General features: G+C 41.0%; 1 protein-coding gene and 1 long non-coding RNA gene across 7 annotated transcripts in view; one reads left to right on the top strand and one right to left on the bottom strand.

Annotated features, from left to right (window-relative positions):
* Window positions 1–5,042, top strand: part of LOC108755853 (myocyte-specific enhancer factor 2) — an 83,706-nt gene that overhangs the window by 30,436 nt on the left and 48,228 nt on the right. Inside the window, exon 1 of one of the 6 annotated variants that reach the window (XM_018499188.1) lies at window positions 2,195–2,243. The exons of the other annotated variants lie outside the window; for them this stretch is intronic. The gene's annotated coding sequence lies outside the window, so the exon portion shown is untranslated. Of the gene's footprint in view, window positions 1–2,194; window positions 2,244–5,042 lie in introns of those variants that run through there. 6 annotated transcript variants of the gene reach the window in all.
* On the bottom strand, window positions 663–1,831 carry LOC108755855. The gene is made up of 2 exons (XR_001939792.1): window positions 1,759–1,831; window positions 663–1,195 (listed from the first exon to the last, which is right to left on the bottom strand). It is a non-coding gene; the product is annotated as an uncharacterized LOC108755855 (long non-coding RNA).

Below are 5,042 nucleotides of genomic sequence, written 5' to 3'. Positions count from 1 at the left end.
ATATACAAATATATTAAAAGACTGTAACGAATGTTGATCTCTTACGAGATTTGTATTAAGGAAAAGTAGATCTCAGAGGAGTTTTGTAGCCGATGTGACATCCAGTAACGATTGGAATATCTAAATGTCACAGTGATTGTATCGTAGACGTAGGCAGGCTTCTTGAACTTTCGTCTGTGATTTTTTTCATGAGAAATTAATGATTCACGGTGATGATTAAATATAAATTCTGTTGAACGGCATCAATTATATTCCAGATTATATTGATCAAAAATTTATATATTCCGATATAGGATCTAATGGACCAGATTTATATGATCTTAGCGGGACTTTCCTTCTCTCTCTCTCTCTCTCTCTCTCTCTCTCTCTCTCTCTCTCTCTCTCTCTATACTTTGATTATACCTCTTAATATCTCTATAGATACGCATTAATCGACGCAGAGACCAATGTCGTTTCGGTTAACGCACGACATGACGTCATTTTTGCGTCATGTCGTTAAAATGCTCGCTATTATACATTTCCTCGCAGTTTTCTTTCCTTGAAACGATCTCCAGCGTAAGCACACGCCTTTCCCGCATTTCTTTTTCTCTGGATATGTGAAAGCTGTTAGCTTTACAACTACAATTCTAATTTCGTGCAAAATACAAATTATCTTACGCTACCTTTCACATTAGCATCGCTTCGCTTACATGCGACTCTAGAATTTTAATCGGAATTGCACCAGACGAAGATTGCATCTACACCCGATACGACGTTGAAGAAAATTCGCCGCAAACGCCGGAATTCCGCGCAGCACCTGATCAAACAACTCGGAACACTCCCCGTTGATTCTCTTGAGGCCGCGATTAAATATCGCGGGAGTTTCGAATCGCTGATCCTCCCTTCGTGGATCCTTCGTGAAATATTGCACTTTGCATACCGCGAAAACACAGCGCAAATATTTTTCCTTACCTCGAGAAAGTTGCGCCGTACATACTGGGAATAATTGAAGAATTAGGGTTCAACGATTGTGGTTCTGCAAAGCCTTACGATATATAACAATTTGATTGTCGATAACTGCGCTTGCCAGGCTATAGTTCTGCGTCGTTTTCAAGTTTATTATGGAATGAAATCAGTGCAATGTCGATGAGTTGAAATTTCGATGCTGTAGATACACGAGGACATACGTGTGTCCATTTGTCGTAGTAGGGAGAAGCTGCAGAAATAAGTAAGGATCGTTTTACGTAGTAGTAGATCTAGAAGTAGACCTTACAAATTGTGTCTATGAATTCTTTACTTGTTTACAATTATCTCTTAGAGCTTGTTTTTATTGTCGCAGATTCAATTCGGACAATTTGCAGGATCCACTTTAGTGTAAATATTGTATTGTACAATATAATAACTTTATAAACGCGTGAACTTGATTTTTATTAAGGAGCCATTTTGCTGAGGTGTATCTAAAAGTTTTGTTAGATACAGATCTGAAAATAATTGGACTACGATAATAATTATGTAGGACACTCGAGCTAAGTTGCTAGAATGTTAAAACTTATTGCTTTTCATACTTGAGTTTCCTGCATTATTATTTTGAAATCTAACAAAATTATTTTCAAATCCGTATCTCGCTAAACTCGTGAGTAAGTATATACATCTCTCGCGCGCTTATCGCAGTAATCGTGCGTACGCCGTTATTCGATGCGGAACAATTTATTATTAGTTGTACGAATATTTTCTTAAGGTACATTTTCCTGTATCTGTGACATCGAAAGACGGACTCACCGAGATTACACTGATTTCAATCCTCGGTCTTTTCGAACGACGACGAGGGAGGGGACCGCCATAATGGCGCAGCTTGGGATGCCATCCTCGTGTCTTCTCATGGTCGCGGTGCGTCTTCATGGTCGCCGCCATCGTCGGCGGTCGCCGTCTTCGTCTTCTTCGTCTTCGTCTTCGTCGTCATATTCGCGATCGTCTTGTTCGTCCGTTAGGTTAGCCGTCATCTCCGTCGTCGTCGTTGCTCTCGTCGAGGTTCGCGCTGTTGGTTGGATATCGTCGGAAGAGAGGTGGGTCGCTCTTATGCGCACACACTCGATCACTCGTGCACACACACATACGCACACACCCGCAATCTCTCCATCTCTTCTTTACGCCGCGTCCCTCCACCCCACCGGGAAAAGGGGCGCGCTACTATAACGGTGGTATTTTGGTTTTGGCTCGGCTCGGCCCGCGCCAGTTCTGGGAGTGGAGTTCTAAAAACAGCAGAGGTAAGTCTTGCCCGCTGCTGCTGCTGAGCAGCTGCCCGTTTGCTTCTTCTTCTTCATCATCATCATCATCATCATCATCATCATCGCCGTCTCGGCACGTCGCGGTCTCGCGGTTCCCCGCTCTCTCGCGGTACCATCGTCGTCGTCCTTCGCGTACCGGGTTGTCGATATCATCCTCCCATCTCGTCATCAGCGATATCGTGATCTTCGCGATTTCCGCGAATGCGGAGTTTTCGGATATCATCAGCGTATTTGCCATCTTCGCGGTTGCTTTCCCGAAGGACGCCTGCTCCCTCTCTCTCTCTCTCTCTCTGTGTGTGTTTCTTTATCCTAAGAAGAAACCGCGACACCGATAGAAAACCAAGCCCGCGGCACTTTTGCGACTACCCGCGGCGATCGTCTCGTCGCGCCTCTTATAATACACACCCGCTCTCTCGCTTCCGATGGCGGTTTACTAATTCAGCTTACTACCCAGAACCCACCCGGTCAACCTTCTTTTAGGCACCACCCTGCCTACGGTACAGGCGCACCTCTTCTTGCCCTGCGCGCATCCCGTGGTATCCATGGATTTATTTCTTCGCGCGCGGGAATTATTTTTGGTGTCTTTTCCCGCGGTTTGTTAATATACACCCGCCGATTCGCTCGCTCCCTCGATCCACCTCTCATTCGTTCATCCACTATCTCTCTCTCTCTCTCTCTCTCTCTCTCGTCCTCGTACACCCGTATTACTCTCCCGTGAAGATTACTCTCTTTCCCTCACAGCTGTTCTCACCGCTAAAACCGTAACGACACGTCGCACGTCTCGCGATCGGTACACGGCTACTCACGCTTTTAGTCGCGTTGCCGCGAGCACTGTGCGCGCTATTCGCCCGTCCGAGATAGGACGGATTTAACACGACATCTCTTTAATCCTTGGTCGAGTTCGACGGGTCCATTGGTCTAGAATAGATGGCAATTCGATTCTTCATATTTCTTCATCTTTGTCTTCGTCTGCTTTTTATTCCCATTATTCATATCACGATGAATCACGTTCGGAGCAGCGAGTGTCGTTCGCATCGGTTAGGTTACTCGAACGTAACGGTCATTCAGTTTGTGATGTCATGGAGTCGTACCTTCCTCACGTAGTTCCGATGCAAGCTCTCGGAATTCTCGTCAAGTGGTACCTGCTCGTTGAGACGAATGTAGAGAGGGCTTTGCCCGTCGTAGACAGATGTAATGTGTGGGCTGTCCCGCGGCTGTGCCAAATCTAATCGCAATTTCTCATCCTTTATTGCAATGTGTCACGATAATTAACGAGTCGAACCTTGCCTTTCAATTCTCTAGGCGAAACTGCCGCCCTTAGAGCTGGAGACTTTTTCATACGTATCTCGCTTCTAATGGCATCTCAGCTTTCATTTCTATCGATATAAACTCTCTATAAATTTAATGTTCGCAGACAAGTAACTGTGTGGTATTATTAAAAATTTAATGTAACGCGCTTGCAAAAATTTTTCCTCCAGATAATTTCCTTTAAATTATTTCTTCTAAAAAAATCGTTTAAAGTAATCTCTGCCTTGTCGGGCTTGAAATATTCGATTGCGGAAAAGATATAAAATTCTGCAGCTTGCGAATTCCTATCAAATTTGCAAATTCTCAAGTCTATATTCACTGCGAATGTGTGCACGTATCTAGTTATCATCGTTTAATCTAATTTACTTCCAAGTAATTTCAACCGGAACAAAGCGTTGTTCGTAATAGGAATTTCTCATATTACTAGCATATAGTCCCTTAATTCAATTTCCGATTTCCAGAGAAAATCGGTGTGCGAGTTTAATTTAACATTTCCTGTATTTTAATATCGCGAATTACATCCAAAATATCGTTCATACGTCGTTTTTTGTACACTGAAAAAAATTACTGAATTTTAATATTTCTTTCAATAGTCCTATATAGCGGAATGTTTACTAAATATAAACGTATATATTAGATACAAGAACCATTAGTTTGATTTAACTATCATTTTTTTCATTTATCTAAATATTTATTTACCGTAAGTAAATATTCCGCTAGAACTATTAAAAAAAAATTTAATAAAGTTTAATAAATTTCTTTCTCAGTGTAGGATCGTTGCGAGCAAATTAAGGAAACTCTGAAAAATCAAAAACATTAAATTGAAACAAATGAATATCAAAGGAAGTTAGGAATTTTGTGAAAAAAATGTTTCTTGTATTTTTCTATAGAGAATACTGGAGAATTACTCATGTTTGCAAAAATCGTAGAAAAAAGAGAGATAAACAATTTTCTAATTTGCCAATTAGATCTTACAAATTTTCCAATATTTTAATATTATGCTATTCGAAGTTGAAACAATTTTTATGTTTACGTAGAAGTATTGTAAATTGAATTTTCAAATTTTGTGTAGCGATTCACGTCTCACATGATTTGTATGTCAAATTATTTCATCTGATGCGAATCATGTTTTTTGTATCGAAAAAATGATGTTAATGATCATCAATTTCTTTGCAGTTGATGATTATTAGCAGTTGTCAGTACTGTCGTAGTTACTTACAAGATAAATAATTTCCCTTAATTTTCTTTTGTCAATTGTTCTCTTCTTCTCTCGAAAGTTACAAATAATACAAATTGAATCATTAATTATCCTTGCGAGAGTGTTTACAAATTAATGGTCGCTGTCCTACTCTCCATTTTCGTGACGACCTCGCCTTGTACCATCATGGATCAGCCGTGGATAGCATCGACGTAAATTCTTACGATAATCGCCACCGTTACCTTGACTGGATTCTACATGAGCCTGGCACT

This window comes from Trachymyrmex septentrionalis, unplaced genomic scaffold (genome assembly GCF_001594115.1).
Source record: "Trachymyrmex septentrionalis isolate Tsep2-gDNA-1 unplaced genomic scaffold, Tsep1.0 scaffold9, whole genome shotgun sequence".
Lineage (NCBI taxonomy): Eukaryota > Metazoa > Arthropoda > Insecta > Hymenoptera > Formicidae > Trachymyrmex > Trachymyrmex septentrionalis.
This window is presented reverse-complemented; position numbering and strand designations above follow the sequence as displayed.